Raw genomic sequence first — 20072 nt, 5'->3', positions numbered from 1 at the left:
AATGACACATGCATTCAAAGATAGAAATGAACATATTCTCAGCTGCTGAGTTTCTTAGACTGAATTAAATCCTCCTGCTGCCATTAGATGGTGTACACAGATTAATAAATTGCATGTGGTTGTCACTGAACATACACTTATCTATTTTTTTCTTCAAACACATATGTACATATATATATATATATATATATATATATATATATACATACATACATATTCATGTTCCAAGGGTGACATTCAGGGTAGTCGGTAAATGGTATATATATTTATAAATTGCTTCTCCAGTCGTAATGACCACTTAAAGAACTTTAAAAGTACATTCACCCATTTGTGGCACTTCTGGTTTTCGGTCGCAAATCACTCGCACACTTGCAGCACAATCATTACACTCCATTTTGAGGTAAGTACAATTCCCAGAGAGACTTCAGTGAGCGCTGAATGGAGCTCAGGATCAAACTCTCAACCTTACGTTTCATGGACAAACCACTTCACCTTTACCTCTTGAGCCACGGCTGCCCAGTCTTATCAGCAGGAGGAGACACACGACACACTCTCTTCTGGTTCTAATTTGAACTCATGTATAATTATGTCATATTCCTCAAAATGGAAGATTTTTTGGTGGTTTATTTTTTTTAGCCTTGTTGCAAAAATTGTGCAAGCAGGTGCAGGAGACTTGCAAATTCACTTCAACAAGCAACTTGACCCTGCATGGAACATTACACTATTAGCCAAGTGGAAGCCCTGCAGCGGGAAGTGCACAAAACCTCCAAATGCTTTCTACTGGAGATGAACAAAAAAGGGAGAGGAAATTAGAACAATCTGGCGTGTGGAAAGCTTGTGATCGCTCCGGTCCCAATCAAACACCTACACACACATTTACAGACTACACTCCACCACCTCACCACCTAATGGCAGTTTTTTCTTCAGGCCAGAGGCAGGAAATGTCAAACCAATTAACAATACGACAGGAGGGAAGGGAGTGTGCTGCTATAGAACGACAGAAGACAATAAGAGAGTGCTTTAAATGTCAACCTCTCTGCAGGAGTATATATGAAAAACGTTGCTTTGCAAATTTTACAATGTATTTGTTTGAAAGCAAGCATACGATTCTCTCTCTCTCTCTCTCTATATATATATATATATATATACATACACACTGCAGAGTCACAGGGCTTATGTGGTGGGAGGTGAGCAGACACCTGAACAGAGACACAAAGTGAGAGAAAATAATCTTGACACTGGGGTGTAATGATTCAAATTTTCTCCCTCTCCGTGTTTCCATACATTCTCTCCCACACAACAAATGGGGCAAAATGAGAGGCAATAAAGACATGAGTGAAATCGTTTTCAAAACCACTATGTTTACTTTTCTTCCGTCCATCTATCATCCATTTACCGCTTTATGCTCCGTGTGAGGGTCGCTGCGCCAATCTCAGCTGATATAGGGCGATAGGCGGGGGTCACATACATAGACAACCATCCACTCTCCCAATCACACCTACGCTCAATTTAGAGTGTCCAAAACCCACACACACACGTGGAGAACATGCAAACTCCATGCAGAAAGGCCCTTGTTCCAACCGGGTCTCAAACCCAAGAGTGCTAATCACTCTTGGGCACCAACCATGTGGCCCCCTTTCCTTCCATCGCCTTTGTTCAATCCTGTGCTCACTTGGTGATTACCAACACACGCATGCAAGTACAGACCGACATGTAAGCACCAGAGAGAAGACATACATTCATACATGTAAAGATTCAGTGTGTACAGAGACACAGAGACACACGGAGACAGGCATACCATAAATTAGACGTCTAACGGTCTCCTTACAGGTGATTAGAGGACGGTGGAGCATTGACATCTTGACTCATGGTGAGCGCTGCTGGTAATTTTAAGCAGCACACGGACCCTTTGACCTGCCCTTGCTGCAAATGGACACATTTACATACAGTCCTTTCCCAGTAGCCTATAACTGGGCTATCAAGGCCACTCACATGGCAGCTCTGCCTATTATCTGATGCTGGATTAAGTGTGCTTCTGCATAATGGTTTAATATGCTATCACAAAGCGCCTATAGACAGTATGCCATCACAACATCACTGTTATGGATCGTGGTGCTGCTTCAGCACATTTCTGTGAACTGTGACTCTGAGGAATACGATGAGGACAGAGGAGCGTTCCTTTGACAACGTCTCTGCTTGGAAAGTGAATGGTTTTGCATAGGCGGACATGATGCGTTGTGTTTGCTTGTTGTGCAGCGATCATTTCCAGTAATGGCTGACACACGGGCAGCAGATATGCGATCAGAGTGTGGAGACGTTCAACAGAAAGACACAGAAAGTGTGTGTGTGAGCTGCAATGACATTGTCTGCTTATTCAAATACTGTTAAAATGACACCAAGTACACCCTGAGTGGGAAGTTGCTCCGATTGTTATGAACCTCTTTAAATAGCATTTGGAGATTTAGCAAAAACACAGAACCTCAGCCCTGAGTTATTGTCACTATAACGACTTGTTCATTAGTTTTTAATTGAAAGGAAGAAAATGTCCTGTTATTTGATGTACATACGAACAAGCCCTCCATGGTGTGAACGTGTCTTTTCTCCAGGTGGAAATATTCAAGGCAGTTTGATTTTATGAGCTTTGCAATAACACTGTTCTTAAGTGTAAACTCTCTCCAGTGCAAATAACACACAATGTCACCTGACTGAAGTACCCACTTTAGGAAAATGAAAAGAGCAAACAGTTAAAGAAATGCAGAGGCGCAGGGGTTCGGTTTAACGCCGAGTGTGTTAAAAATGCTTTAGAAGATGAAACGAGAGGTCACCAAAGAGAAAAGTGCTCGAGTCATGTCTGGACATAAGAATTGGTGACTTAACAGATAATAGACCAGAACTAGACAAAGCCACAGACCAAAAATAATAAAAGAAAACTGACAGAAAACAGTTGTGTTGGATAAATGAAAGTATTAGTGCGGTGTGTAAGAAAGACCACGCGCTCTTTATGAAGATGGACATAATCTTCCAGTTGCAAACAAAACAATGAGGATGAAGCCTGATAGTCGGCTGGGGGTCAAAATTGTATATTGTATTAAATTGTATGTAGTGCATGTTTTTTGTTTACCATATCAATTACAATTTCACCAATTACAATATCAGTGAATACGAGTGAGATACATGGAGCTGAATTTGCAAAATGAGCTTATTTTTAATCATTTTAAGAAGCATTTCTTTCTCACATAAAAGAACAGCAGACTTTATTTAGATTTTTTTTTAACTATACATACATACACATACTCACACACACACAAAGACATGTATATATATAAAAATATTCATTTCATTTGTATTAATTTAAAGAAAAGTCTGGTGGGATAAATAAACTCCTTTGGCGGGCCAATTTTGGCTCACAAGCCCAATTTTGTACAGTCGTGTTGTAAATCAAGTACAGGCTCATTTTCCCATAGACTTACATTAAAAATTAGTTATTTTTCAACCGATGGAGACGCCCCCTGGTGGCTAACTGCTATAACGCATTATATGTGTGAGACACCCACGTCTTTCTTCTTCACTTGAGTTGTAAAGAAATGTAAGTTCTGCTTATAAAAGTCTTATTCTAAGCCTACAAGTATAAGAATAATTTAAAAATGGTAATAAACGTATACAAAGATTGTGTGTAAACCCTTCTACTGTGATTATTACACGCCGGACCTCTACAGGCAGAGAGACCTCAGCACTCATCATGGAATTTAAATCCAAAATGACTGCTCCCAGGGTGGAAGCAGAATTACTGTTGTGTTAATTGTTGAAATGAACATCAACTGTTTGGTTGGTGCAACAATCCAAACACTGTGTCTCATGGGGCTCTGTAAAGAGAGAGAGCCAGGAGCCAGCGCCGGGGTTTACACAAATGACCCTCTCCATTTGAACACCAACGCAGGACATGATGTCCCTCATAAAGTCCTAACACACACACAAACACATACATACGTACACTTGCTGTATAGTTTTCTAAAATGGCCACTTTATTTAATTAGCACTGGAGGAGAAAATTGGAATTTACTTCTTGTCTGAGTCAAAATGTTAGAGAGCAACATGTCTGTCACCGCAGGTCATAAATCACCGCACACGCACACACACACACACACACACACACACACACGCTCATAAGCTGATTGATCACACTCATAATCGCTCTCCTCTTTTCCTTAGGTATGAGTGTTTCACATGTAGTCTTTCTCTCGTAAATGCACTTTTATGTTGAGATCATTTTTGCACTTGACATCATGTCCGCGGTGGGAAATTGTCGGTGTGTTTCTGCTCAATACTTGCGCATACATGTGCAGCAGTGCTTAACAAGGCATTTCCTCTGAGACCATTGATCTCATGGGCTTAATGTGTTGTGTGTTCATGCTTTAATATCTGTATCGCTTTATACCCGCTCTGTCTCTCTTCTTTCGGCCGCGTGCAGCACTTGTACCTCCTCAAAGGCAGCCTCTAATTGTCTCTCTTTTCCTCTTAGTCCCTTTTCTACTAAAGCATTTTTAGTATGCACTACGTTTTCCTTGCGTTGCAGGCCTGTGCTGCTCTTCTCTTCCCCTCTCCTCTGCACAACTGAGGTCATGTGAGGTTTACTTGGTACATATGCTCTCGTCCATTACACACACTTGCCACCAGGATCGGACGTGAGTCTCTCTTCTGTTCACAGTGTCTCACATTTTTCCAGCCTCCTCAAAAGCCCTGAGGTCACTGAGTGGCAATTAACTTTATCTGTCAGTTGTGCGAAACACACACACACACACGCACGCACACCCACACACACTTAACTACTTTACAGTCTAATACAATGGTCGCTGAAATATTCTTTAGTGCTCAGATAATGTTATTACAAATTGACTGTATGTAAACAGGACGCGCTGCCATGAATCAATGTGACATCAGCCACAAATGAGGCGGAGGAAACACTCTGTTGATCTCAGTCTTTGCGTTTATTATTGGCCCAAGTCTTTAAATGCAAATAACCCCCCACGCACCCGTTAACCTGGACTTCCTCCCCGTTAGACTTATTTGCTGTGAGTTGATCGGTCATTAGTCATTCCACACTTTAGTTGGCTATAATGATTCCTGCTCTCTTTCCCTTTCCTTCCCCACATGCCGACGTCCTCAGTCTCCACTGACAGGTGTATTAATATAGCACAACGTGGAAGTGTTTTCAGCCATTTGGGCTCAACGCGGCTGCAAGGGCTGCCGAGCTTTGGAGTGAGCTGTCAGGTTTTACCTCGTGAGAAATTAAGATCGGATGAAACTTTAATGATCCCACTGGAGAAAGTGGGTCATTGCAGCAGCAAAGACATGAAATATATAAGATGCATAACGATGCAGTGTTTTTGTCCAGCCAGTTCACTGACAGACATCAAATATTTCTTCTTGCGCCGCTCAGTGCCGACAAAGTCAATATACACCTGATTTAACTTAAACTAACTAAAGTCATGACTGACAAGTTAACTGTGTCTTTATTTATTCCTGAGTGGGTTTATTAATAAAGACAATATAGCAGAAAAACAACAGACAACTTTCTCCTCAGTGGTTGTTTATGGTCACGGTCATAAAGATGTGGTAAGGATGCAGGTCATTTTCTTTGCAGCCGGTGTTGTGTTTTATCATAAAAAAGCAGAATAACACGGTTCCTTTGTCCTATAAAACAAGCTTTCATTCATTTCTACTGCATAGGAGAAAATGTGTGTGCGTAGCCAAGAGAATAACACAGTGAGACAGCACATGTCGATACTGAGAACTTATTAATACCATTACACCACAAACATAAAATAAATATACGTATTAGCCTGATTTTGCGTGTGACCAAAATACAGTATTATTAGATATTAGAATATTAGATAATATTGCTGCTTTCAAATGTATGGGCAGAGTGACACCAATTGCTTTATTATATGGATTTAGCATCCACAGATAAGATAAGAGATCATTTGACTTCCAGGTATTTACATTGAGATACGTTAAACAAATTAGAAGATAGTGTCATTTGCAATGGACATTTTTAAGTGAGCAAAATATGAGAACAGATAGAGTTGAGAGAGAATACTTCATATGTACTTGAACATCCTTTGCTGTGTATTATGCTGGTTCTTTTCGATGTTTTATCAAACAACTTGTGCTGAAGGAGCTACTTTTCACTCCTCCTCTTGACAGTCGAGCAGAGCAGAACAGGTTACAGTCTGCCTTTGTTGTCATTGCTTATCTTTAATATAGTATTTCCAAGCTGCTGACATTGTGACACATCCGCTCTACTCACTTGAAGAGGGCTGCATCGTAACCGATACCCGACACTGGTGTCCCCAATCACAATGTAAATGTCGATAATGTAAATGTCTATTTACAATAAGACTCTAGCAGGTACAAAACTCTGAATAACAAAATGTGTCACTCTGTTGGCGAGAAGGTTGATTCTCCTCCAGTGGAAGTCTCCTCCCCCCCCGAGCTCGAGTCGATGAATGCAGGACGTGTTGCACGAGCTCAGCCTTGACAAACTGAGACTTACAAGGCATGCTTGGCAACATTTGCAAAAGTTTGGCAGCCACTCAAAGATAAGCTCCTAACTCCGTCACCTCATCTCGTGTGAATGTATGTGCAACAGTTAACGCCTGCCTCTGACCCTGTCATTTATTTAATTGTTATTGTTATTGTTCTTTTTTCTTTCCTGCAACCATTATTTATTTATTATTTATGTATTATTTTCTTCTTTACTCCCAGCTTAAGTATATACACTTGATATGTGACTTCAGGTAAAATAGCTCAAGCTCTCATTTATCCTGATGTCAATCACACTGTTTTTACATGTGTCTTCTTTATAAGCATTTCACACATGACACTTAACTCTTGCACATTTTGCACTATGATTACAGGTTTTATGCCTTGTTTTTGCAGTGTTTTCAGTCTCAGTTTAAATATTAGGTCATGCCGATATTTTAATATTCTTGATGAGTGATTCAAATGCCCTTTGTAGACTTTGTTGGGTCAGGTGTGCTGTATATTGTTCTGAGACAATAACGTATATTTGATCGATTGATAGAATGACTTTACTGTGGAAAATCAAGAAATGTAATATCCTATTACATATGACATAAATCCAGGTTCTTGAATGGGTGATGAACGGGATTATGGAATTATGAGGGCGGGCGGAATGGGACATGACAGGACACTGATGAAGTGAGACACCAGTCATGTGTTAAATCACAGCCTCTGTCTCTTGCACTCTCTGCAGCCAGTGTTGAATAACCTGAAAACAAGATAGACAGGTAGGAAAGAGCAGACGATTCCCTTCTTCTCTGCAGCTAAACTGGTCAGCCTCCCCCTCCTCTCACCCCCTCAGGGAAACTACCTGACACATCGGATAGCATGAAATCCTTGTAAAGAGAAACTGTTCCTTACATCTTCCTCTCCTTCTGCTTCTTTTTCATCTCTGATTTTTTAAAAGAACAGTGGGAAAAACCATTTGTGGCTAATTTCCATCCATTAACACATTTACACACGTGCATCCCTCTGACAGGTGTTGTGCGAATGAGAACTGGTGACACAATGACAGATACAGGAGAGGTAGAAACTGAAAGTAGAAAGAAAAAAAAATGAGAAAGAGGATCACAGGGGGAAATAGGCCATGTATAGGAGATACAGATACTTACTCCTATTTCTGACAGGCCATTTTTGACAAATCTTAACCCTTAACCTAACACTGACCTAAACCCTAAGTCTCAAAAGCCCTTTAACCCTTAGAACACAGAGCTTTTAGGCGGCTTTTTTCCATTACTATGCTGAAACGTAGAGTATATACAGAGGCTATGTGCAATATAGTGTCTTACATCCTTTTTTTCTGCACAACCTATAGACGCACACACACACACACACACACACACACACATCCTATTTTCTTTATGACTTTACCTTAATGTTTGCCATTAATTGTCCACGAGTGCTGTAAATTCTTTTATAACACTGTTTCCAACCGTTCATCATTTTAATGATAAAAAGCAAATGGGCCTCATGAGCCACTAACGTGTGTGTGTGAATGATGTGTGTGTGTGTGTGTTAACATAAATTAATTGATTGCATGAATTATGTGCATCTGAAGGCAAGTGTAATTAAGGGCTGCCATACACGTCTTGCTGATTTGACCAAAACCCTCACTCAGACGACCTGTCACTGCCGCTCACACCAGCATTTGTTTCTCGGACAGACTTACTGTGTATGTGTGTGTGTGTGTGTGTGGGAGAGCTCATTTGAGAGAGATGTGTATTCACGTGTCTCGTTATTGTTTTTCATCAGTATTTGTGTGAGCGCTTGCTTTTCTCTGCTGCCTGGCAGACAGATCTGAATTGCATTTGTGTATGTGTGTGTGTGTGTGTGTGTGTGTGTTGTCCCCTCCAGGCCCGAAGCTGATAAAGACTTAAAGGTCAGGTGTGTCCTCTCATTTCTCCAGCTCTCCAGGTAATTACTCCAAAGCACAGTTCAAGGCACACGGAGAGACAGGCGGCAGGTATGCACTCACGACTGGGATCAGACGGAGCAGAGAGCTCTTGTAGTTGAACCGGAGAATTAAAGACAGACACCAGGATAACAGGATAAAAGCTGAGGAGGAAAGTTTGAGTTTGAATAAAATATGATTTGGGTTTATTTTTTTTATCAACAGTCTAAATCTGATCATTCTCAGGGCTGCAGCATACATACACCTGAGTCGTACAGAGCGTCTGGGCTCCTGGGAACTACAATGCAGAGAGTTTCAGTCTGTCCTGATCAATATGTCATTCAGCAGGGTGAGGCAGGGCACTGCAGTAACAGCAAAGGCACATATAGAGACTGCAATTAAATGTGAGAGGAATAAAAATGTCACATCATGTATGGAAGATATTATACTGACTATCAGAGCGAGAACATGTTAGACAGAGCCTGATGCTGTTTTCTTAACTTTGCTTTTTTGCTGCTTTATTATTTATCTTACCCTGGTGGTAATGTCTGTGCACGCAGTGGGTGGTATGCGATGTTTTTCTGAACATTTTTTTTTTTTTTTTAAATAGTTGCTCATAATCCACACTGATAATCCTCTATCCCTGAATAGAAGCAGCGATAGCAACAGTGCCGATTACGGTCTCATACAAAATGCATGTTGAGAAAAATCCTCTTAAGGCTAAAACATGCTGATCTAATTCAATCAAGGATCGGGGGGGGACGAGGATTCAAACATGATTTGGCGTTAGAAAAGAATGTGCCTCAGTGTGCGTTTGTGGGTCTGTGTAATGTATGCTAATGTGGAAGGGAACCCTGACAGTGTGCCATCCAAACACACACACACTTTCATTGACAAACACATGTAGTAGTTTCATGATGGCATGCTTTGTGTTGCTGTTAGCGTGCATAAGTGAAGGAATGTCAGAACAACCCCACATTTCCACACAGAGAAAAATCCCATTCCCATCACTCCCCTCTCCTGTTTTACCCCATTTCTTATAGGATCCTTGATCCTATCACAAGGCTTCCTTCTGAGCTTCAAAGCAAGCAGCAGACAAAGAAGAATCCCTTATTTAAACAACTCCATCTCTCTCTTCCTCTTTCTTTTTTACCCTTGTGTTTATCGTCTGTTGCCGACAGAGGCCTTTGGTGCACCTGACAAACAGTGAAGACATCACAGAGATCCAATTACAAAGGCAAATGGCAAACAGGACAACACCCGCGTGGATGCAACCACGAACGCACGCGGGCACAAAGGAAGTCGCGTTTATGAAAAGCTCTGCCTTCTGAAAGTGTCATCTCGCCCCTGGAACATAACGAATAACCTCAGACGTTTGCATGAATTCATCATCAGTCAGGTCTTTAAAATGTGAGACTGTATGTATTGAATCGCAGGACTTCAAAGGAAAGCTGTGTGCCTTAGGTTTCTCCTTTATATCTTTTATAACTCCAGTGTGCATCGGGATGACAGATTCAGAGCATGGGATTGGAAATATAATGTGTAATCTGGGAATTACGCATCATACATGTGTATTATTCAAGTATATTCTATTGTCTGACTGTATGTAAAAGCTTACTGACGCCCGGCACACATGAATAGATCCATCACTTGAGATCTAACGCCCAGCAGACGGGGTGTTATTGAGCACACAGAAGATCCATTTTGCAAAAAGGAGGTCTGATACCGAGGTGGAGCACCAAAGTGTCGACTGCACTCTAACACTTCTGCAGCAGCACGTTGTCATCCTGCAGCACGATCACAGCCTCACTGTGCCAAATTAATCCTGTTAATAATTGTTGTGGTCGATGAATGAACAAACATTACAATCCACCTAGCGCCAGCCTCAGGATATCAGCCCGTCAGTGTTGTAACTGGACTGGAGAAAAGTGACCATGCGTGAAAGGAGCCTATTGTCACGTTCAAGCTCACGTGAGCCTGTGGATTAATTGTGCGAAAGACAACCGGTTGATAAGAAGTGTTGTGACTTGGCATGAAATGACAGCTATTGACTGCTGCGGCAGACTGACAAGATGGATTTCAGTGTCCCACTTTCGGCAGCGGTACGGAGCAAAAGCCGTCACATCCTGGGAAGCTCTAGTGGGACTGGGACTGATGAACAGGGGTTTATTGTTCATGCATTAGAATTGTGGCCACAGCAGAGGAGACCAATAGACCATTAGCTCTGTAATTAGCCGGGCACCAGCACAGAGAAGTATAGAAACACTATCTCAGCCACAATTAGCAAGTAAACTTTAATTAGCATTGTGATTAAAGACAGGGAGGCAGAAAATCCTTAAGCAAATTCCTCAGCTTCCCGCTCCCTACTAACTCTGACAAGAGTGTCCAAGTTGCGCTGTGTCTGCGCTTTTCTAAACAAATATTGTATATGTGCAGGCTGGTGGAGGATCTGGCTTTAAAGTAACGCAACTCAGCACTTAGCACCGGGGATGAGGACACAGCGGCTGACGACACAGGGCTGTGCTGCAAAACAAGAGCATGAATTTGGTGCATGGAACGACTATGTTTAGACACAACAGAGGCAGTCAGAGAGTGTTCCAGGGCTCCGTGGACATTTACACAGCGAAGGCCACTCGTGTTTTATATATCGTCTGAAATGAAGAGATACGTATGGATGCAAGGAAGTAAAAATACCTCGGCCATTTGCATCACCAATGCGTTGAATGGTGACAGAGATATTTATTGACAATGTTGTGTTCAGCGTAATGTGTTCGGTGCAATCATAAGAAAAGCAGTGTGAAGAAGCTCACGGTGGCTTCAAATGTGCAAAGAGGCTGCGGCTGCTTCAGGCTCCCGGGTGTCACATGTTTGTGTCCAATAGTGTCCCTTCATGTGAGGCACGTTTAAAGAACTTTGATGTACAATTGAATGCATCATAGAGGTTTTAACCAGCCTGAGGAAGAGCTGCTGTTGTTTCTTATCCACACACACAATACGCTGGCGAGATAACCTGTGTGTGAATTGTATTTAATTAAACATGTGCTATATTATAGCCACCTTCTATTTAATGTATTCCTTTTTATCTGCTGAGGACCCTTTTGTGAGTCATCGGCATCCATATTGAATAAAGTGTCTGCATACATGGATGTGTTTATAGGTGCGTGCAAAGACAAACTGATGTATATACATATATACATATATATGTATATATATATATATGTATATATATATATATATATATATATATATATAGAAGCAATGATTTGGAGAGAAGACACAAACGCTGAAGAAAACCTATTTGCTTTAAACAAAGTCATGCAGGGCCAAACAAAAGGAGAAGCCAGTGACACAGCCCTCTCTGCCATCACCACTGCAGGTGCAATGATTCATGGGAGAATTCATCTAAGGATGAGCTGGCAGGCTATAAATCACATCTACTGCAAGACATCTCCACACACACACCAAACCTCAGCCGGCTCTTTCTGTGGCTGCTTGTTGAAGTTTATAAATGCCAATGTGCATATGGCAGGGCGTGGCTGTGTGTGTGTGTGTGTGTGTGTGTGTGTGTGTGTGTGTGCAGTGTAAATGCTCATTACTTAAATGTCTAGGATCTCTTCTACTAACCCAAAGACGATGGTATATTTGTGACGAGAGCTCAGTGGGGGTTGCATACAGTAGATTACTCCACGAGTCAACTTGTTAGCTTTCCTACGCCGGGAAGATGTTTGCAGCTGTTGTTTCAGCAAATCACACAATATTGTTGGAGACAATTGGCAAAGTCAAGTCTGTGATATAACACAGCTTATGAAAAGGTGTGTGAGTAAAAAAGAAAGAGTTGACCCTTCACAACACTTACAAAGTCTGCTGCAACATGAGCAACAGCTGCAGCAACAGGTGGATTCGCTGACATTCAACATTTCAATCGTTCTTCTTTCACACTGAAATCTACATTTTGGCAACACTGCTGCAGATGAGTTACGAGCTGTTGTTTTAATCAGTTAATGTTCATTTTCTGAAAGCAGATTGTCACGTGTAAAGGATTGCCTTCTCTCTCTTGTATTGTTTATGTACAATAATATCAGAGATCAGTCAGCCCGGACTGAACTTTCATCTTATAGCATTTGACTTTACAAAAACCGTGTAACTTGGTTGTCATGCATAAGTGAAGACGCATCATTAGAGCAGTACAACAAAGTTGTAGTGTATGTCACTGAATCTTTCATTCTGCCAAACCTCCCCCTCTCTCTCTCTCTCTCCCTCTACCTCTCCGCACTGCGGACTGTCCCTCAGCAGTGAGCTGGTCTTTAAAGCAACATATTTATCTCTGCATCAGTGACATCACCCGTAAACAGAAAGAGGGAGAGTGTGGGGGGAAGATATGTAGCACCATCGTCCTCCCTTAATCTGGGGTAGGTAACTATCTGAGAGGAAGGTTTTGGTTAACATACAACATAAAGCATGATTAGCCTGATATATGCAATATCATCCAGTGAAATCATCCTTCCACTCTCTATCTTGCCCCTAATGCCCCTGTCACCACTGAGCCTGCATGGCCAAGGGAGAGTTCAGGTACCTCAGTCCTAGAGTAGTTTTCCCTTTGCTGTCAGATAGGGATGAAAAACAGAGGGAAAACATAAGAGAAACAAGAAAGCAAGATAGGTTAAAGAAAAAAAAGCCTCGAACAATGACACAAGCTGACCTTTTTTGGTTTTTAGTTCCAGAAGAGTGACTTTGGTATTACTCACACAGCTCACTTTCACAGTGTTTTTTCTCTCCTTTTGTCACCTATGTCTCTTATCTATTCCCTCTTCTCTCTTCTTTATTCTGGTTTCCAGTCTCTCCCTCTATACCCCACATTCACCATTCAATACCACAATAGCAAAACGTGTCCATTGATGACACATGGTGTATACAGTACATGCATGCAAAGAGTCTTACAGTGGCTCCTATGGCCGTGGTCAGGATCACACAGTGAACACTATATAGAACCTATAATGTAACACACACAGCGACACACTGTTCTTTGCTTCACACGTAAACATATACACAAATACGCACATTTAAAACAGTACACTACTGATTAACCATTAACCACTAGAAAAATAAGTCTAAATGCAGGAAAGTGCATCTTTTATGGGCTTTTAACATGAAGAAAAAAATATAAATTCATTCCACGTTTAGCAATGACACAAGCCAATGAAAACCTAATGCATAGTTGCATGGTTGCCAACACATTATTATACAGAAGAAAAGGGAAGGAAATCGTCTTTATTGTCATTATACAACTGAAACTGCCCAACGAAATTTCGAGGTCAGATGGAGGGCTGATGAGAGCCGCTGCACCACCATGCTTTGATGGGGGGAGGAAACTGAACCCAGCACTTAAGTACTAACCACTACTAACCACTGTTCCACCCAGGCAAAGGAGCAAAGGAGGAACAGACAGATAGATCCTTATTTATAATTTACAACACGATTCGATGAACCAGGTAAAACAGAGGTTGAGTAATACAAATAAAAATAGAATAAAATACGCAACTGTATACTGCAAACATAAAACATGCTGTACGTCAGCAGTTATTCCACTTTAACTGCATGGTCGTAGAGCTGCAGTCAGCGTGGTGATGGCCTTTGAATAAAAACGGCTCAATAGCCTGGTGGTTCTTGCTTTAATTGTCCGCCCGCCTGAAGGCAGACGTTCAAACAGATGGTGGGATGGGTCCTGGAGGATTTTCCTTCAAATCCAAACCATGAACTCACCTACCTCACCTATCATTTCATATAATTGACAGTGTATTTACTATACTATCATGTTCAAAAACAGACTGACAGCATGAGGTGTATCAGTGAAGAGCCAAAGTTTTTATATACCCTCAATAGTTTGAACACGTTTAAAAACTGCAGTACATGGAAGTGAGAACCCCAAACTGAGGAGGAAAAAAGAGAGTTCAAATAATTGCCTGTGGTTAAACAGAGCACAAACAGTGCAGGGTGGAACTCCTGAACAACACTCTCTCCCCTGGTTGTTATGGTTACAACACATGGGGAAACTGGCCCTGAGAATATGTTCATTTTCCTTTATAAAACAGGACTTGTACAATGAAGAAGCCTAAGTGGAGAGAGTGGACACGGAAGTGAGGTGTGAAATGAAGATATTCAGTCTGACTTCATGTAGTAGTTATGACCTTATGTTCTCCACCATTGCTTTCATTTTTTCCCTCTCCCTCTCATCCTGTCTTCACCAACATGCAGTTAGAGACATATTGGCTACTTTTCTATTTCTGGAAACAGCGAAGCCCACCCTCTGTTTTCTGTAATTTCCACAACACATGAGTTCGTCCTTCCACTGCCTCTGCTTCTTTCACTCACCTGTTATGTATTCAGTTACCTTGATCCAATGGGACTTTTTTCTGTTTGCATTTTAGTGTCTGATCTGCTTTCATCTGTCTAATCAACAAACCATGGTCACATTTACCCACAGACGTTGCATAGCATTGCACACCACACTGATGCAAACACATGATAAAACATAGTCTTCACTCTATTCAGAGAGACAGAATTCATCGCACTTCATAATGTACGGCCCAGGGGCCAGAACCGGCCCATCAGTGGGTCAAACCTGGCCCACAGGATGAATTTGTGGACATTTCACATCATGATTAGAATCCAAACACAATGTGAAATACTATATTTTTCAGTTCCAGATACCTTTGATTAAACGTTTTGTGCCTTTGTAGAACCACTATGATCTGTAAGTTGTTATGCACATGTGTAATTTGTAAACTTAAGCATAATATTATTGAAATGACACTTGTTTTTCTAAAGAAATGTCAGGTTTTTCATAATATGATTTGTAAAAACATACTTCATTAAATGTAAAAGAAAGGGAAACATTTGGACTCCTTGTTGTATAGATATAGACTATAGGTTATTATGCTATGCTATGCCACTTTAATTTAAGCTGTATGTGGCCCCAGAACTAAAATGACCTTGACATCCCTGATATAAGTCTGGCTGAGTTGAGTGGAGAGCAGGGAATAGAGTTGAAGTCCTCCACACTTCTCTGCTCTTCTATTAAAGCATTCACCCACCCCAAAACCCAATATTACATTACATGTCAACAGAGACCGTGTTGGTGCTTGAACACCTTATGAATTACATTGTAGTAAACAGAAGAGGAGTTAAACATAAAAAAAAACTATTGAAAATGACATGTGGCTAAAAAGGACCAGCCTCACTGTGCACAACCTTCAAAGAAGCAGAAGCAACCTGCTATTATTCGTCATTAAATGTTGAAAAATAAGAAAGAATGTTAATGGTAAATGGTCCTTATCTATAACCCCGCCTTTCCTAATTTTTGATGACCACTCAAACAGCTTTACACTACCTCTGAGTGACCTCATGAGACCCTTTCGCTATTGGTAAAAATGTCTTGGACCATGTATTTACCTGGCTTTATCTTCGTGCTGCATGTGACACCAGCAGTTATAACTATTACAATCACTTCACAGATTTTCTCATTATATTTTGACCAGGACTCTTTTCAATGGTTGCAATGTTGTAAACAACTACAGTACTGTCTACTATACTGTAATTCCTTCCATCCAGTTGAACCAAAATGTTACCTTTCCAGTTCTGATAGCAACTATGTTATATTTTGGCTCATTGCAAAAGTTTGGAATATAATTTAAAATCGCTCTCCTAATGCCCTCAATTCACCAATCTTTAAGAAACCATTGTTTCATAGCAGCAAATCACACGCTTTCAAAATGCAATCTCCAGTGATAGAATATGAGGCAGAATGTTCAGAATCCTGGTCTGTGGAAACAGGTCCCAGACTAGGCTCAAGAGGGAGACACTGTCATTATAAGATTATGCCCAAAATCTGTACTCACTTTCCATGTCTTCCATTAGTGCTTGAATACAATGGACTGTGCAGCTGTCTCTGCTCTACAGCCCCACCCTCCTCCTTCCTCTGTCTCGTTTTCTCATTCTGTCTTTTCTCCACGCAGTCTGATTCACAAAGAATTAAAATGGCAACATGCCCATCGTTTTAACTCTTCTATTTCCCCATTTACGTGAGGCGTTTGCTCTTTTATCTCTTTGGCAAATTTCTCTTTGTCCATTCCAAAAATACACTCACTTCCCAGTTTAATGCTGGGCCACATGCTGGATTACCTTTAAGTCACTTTGGATAAAAGCCTTGGCCAAATGACTAAATGTAATGTAATGTCATGCGGAGCACTCGCTTTGAATTGATGATATTTCTGTGTCCATACAGCCCAAAAAAAAAGATCAGATCTGAGTCACGAGCCACACGGCATAGTAGTGGCTAGCAATGATGCCTTGCAGCAAAAAGACCCGGGTTTGTGACCTGGTCTGGTCACGAAAGAGATAAACTTCAACCTCAAAAATTCAGTACACATGATTTCTGGTCGGGGATCAGGACACTGATCAGGATCAGAATCTTTTCAGAAAACAATTTCAACCTTGAGCGAGAGGGGTATTGATAATGTGGAAAAGCTTTGGCTGATGACTGTGGTTCCACTTTAAAGCGGGCATAATAGATGATTGACAGCAGCAGTGCTGAACAATGGGATTTATCCTATGCTATTAAGCGAGTTTGGTCAGTGAAGTTAAGATCAAAACTGACTTGAGAGGTTTGGTGAGGCCAATGTAGATGTCTCTGGCAAAGCCAGGCATTCAGGGGACTGTGGTTGCCATATTTAGACCTGATCATGGAGCACTAACACCACCAGAGCACACGGCTAATAGGCACCTCCTGTCTAGACATGAAGGTGGGCTAAAAAGAAAACATTACACATCTGCAGGGCACCATCCATTTGGTCTCCATTAGCCCATAGAAAGGCTTTTTTAGTCCCATACTAGCCATCATCATCAGTCAGTAGCAAGCCTAAGTACCCATCCACACCCAGGGTTCTGTCTCCTAGCCAATTAAGTAGCAGTTACGAGTTCAGCAACACAGCTCTGATGGGAAAAATGACAAATAATCAGACATGCTGAGTCCAGAATGAGTTCAGGCTTAATTGGTGGACATTAAGCACTGAGAGTAACTTGGACCAGACGGAACGGTTAAGAGCCCGTAAAAGTGTGAGTGTGTGGCAATAAGATTGGATGGAAGGGCGATGCCAAGAATTTACAACTAACTAAGCTGCTCTATATTCACCTCTATAATCATATCTTTAATATGCGTTTCCCCTGTGCTCTTCCCTTTTCTTTTCCCACAGCTCGAGTGAAACATGTCAGGATGCAAATAGCCAAACAACTACATGAAGACAAATGTTGAATTGTAAATAAAACGTAAGCCAGGTTTGGATAAAAAAAAAACTGGTAAAAGAACAAACAGCAAAGAGAGGAACTGAGAATTTCATGAGGGATTGAACAGACGGCAATATTTCATCATCTCTGAACTCCAACAAGCAGTGATTCAGGGGGAAAAAAGCACTGAACTGTGTCGATTTGTTTCGGAGGGTGAAAAACCGACAGTGAGATCAAACAGGCCTTTGATATTTCTGTCATGTAGAAGGAAAACCATACTCTCGGGAGGATAGGCTGGTGAACAAGCTCTTCTTAAATTCACTGTCTATGCTCTGTATATGTATATATACACTTCTGTGAAATCAGCTCCAAATACACGGTGCAGAATATGGCCTTTGTGCTTTTATTGTGTCTCTCTGTGCATTTCAGAGGAATTACAGCTCCCTATTTAAACTTCCCAGGCAGTAGCAACCAGTGGTTCAACACAGGAGGAGCCACTGAAACTACTTCTGTGTCCCTCTTCCTTTTTCTTGTTCTGTGTTTGATCACTGGACACTCTTATCTTACATGAACGATAGACATCAGGAGTTGAACAGTCACCACTGAGCAATAACTCAACTCCCTGGATGTACAGTATGTACATGCGTAAACATAGGTGCAGGTGTATACACTTATTTATTTACTTCAGTTGTCATGTATAATAAACAGTAAAAACAGTTAAACTACTAATGAAAAGAAATAGCTGCAGTTTTTCCATTAAACATGGTGAAGTCGAGTTGAGACGAGTAGTGCTCGGACTGCATAATGGCACAGTGGGCCAGATGGTTAAACAACGAGCACCTCTGTGATATCGATGGCTGTGATCTTACAGCATGTTTATGTCAGGCTACTTCATCATAATCTCTAATCTCTGTAATAAAGAAAAAAGATTTCAAACCAACCACAGAGTGCCGTCATCCTACGGTCTACCAACCTTGGGAATCAATTCACGAATGAAGAAAAAGTAGACTGCAGCTAAAAGTATGCAATGATAAATCCAATTATCTGCTGAGAAATCATTATTCACAAGCCAGTAGAGCTATCTGGCTTTTAGATTAATTCTGTTTTGTGGTTCAATAAGGCCAATAACTTACTGCATAAACTCAACACTAATTGTGTTACTGTGTGGGTGTTCTCTCCGACAGACCCACGTTAGATATATGCAGTTTTTCTAGCTTGATGAAGCTCCTTTATGTGAATGAAAATGCACACAGTCTGACAGAAACACCTGCAGATTTCCAACAGCAAAGTTCATGGTTATAAATAGAAACAGTTCTTAGTTACCTTCAAGGACAGCTTGAAGAACTGCTGTATCACAACCATGGATCTGGTGTGTGTGCGTGTGCGTGTGTGTGTGAGTGTGTGTGTGTGTATATGACTGTCCAGACTTCATGGGCGATTAATTGATCGCTGCTGTGCCGTCATCCAGAATTCATTTCCGTCTGAGAGACATGTGCAACCTAGCAACAAACTTAGTGTCTCCACTCTTCACACACGCCGGCGTTGCTTGATTTGAGCACCTTCTCTGCCTCTCATGCTCTCACACACACACTCACAGTCTCACAAACACACCCTCTCTCCTCTCGACAATAGCTCAGAACTTGACAGTCATCCAAATGAACTGAATCTCTGCTGATCACATTCACATGTTGAATGAATTTTAAACTCCAGCAAAATGAAAGAAGTGATGAGGATATTATAATGACTGAGATAAAGGGATCATTCTGGGATTAAAAAAAAAGGTCGGACAATGTGGATGATTAGGGTGATGAGACATCAACAAAGAGCCAAGAGGTGTATGTACAACTAAGGCAAGCATCTCTCATGGGTCATGGACAAGCTCTTTCTCTCATCTTGGTAGGCCTGATTAAATCAGAGAACCATTTGGCGTGTGCTGTAAGTACCTACTATAAATCCACAAACTCTTGTTCTCTCCAGGCGAGCTCATTTTATCCTGGCAGAGGATGCATCCTCTGTTCCTTATAGCAACAGAACAGCTGGAGCTCCCTCAACTTGACAAAGCAGGTCTCAGCAGCACTGCACTACCACTGATCCACTGCTCATCCTGGGAAACTGGACCAGTGGGAGACATTCAGGGTCTTAGCCGAGTGCCTCCTTCTCATCTGCAGGGATCTGTTTTTGGAGTGCTTAATTGGAGAAAGGAGAATTCTGTCCGAAGGAAAGCGCTCTGTGGTGGAACATAATGACCGTGCACACGCTCTCTTTGTTGTCATCATGTTTCCTCACTGTCTTTGATTCTGTGCCAGTCTCCCATTGTCTT

Source organism: Solea senegalensis, linkage group LG8 (assembly GCF_019176455.1).
Source record: "Solea senegalensis isolate Sse05_10M linkage group LG8, IFAPA_SoseM_1, whole genome shotgun sequence".
NCBI lineage: Eukaryota > Metazoa > Chordata > Actinopteri > Pleuronectiformes > Soleidae > Solea > Solea senegalensis.
Note: the sequence above shows the minus strand (reverse complement) of the source record.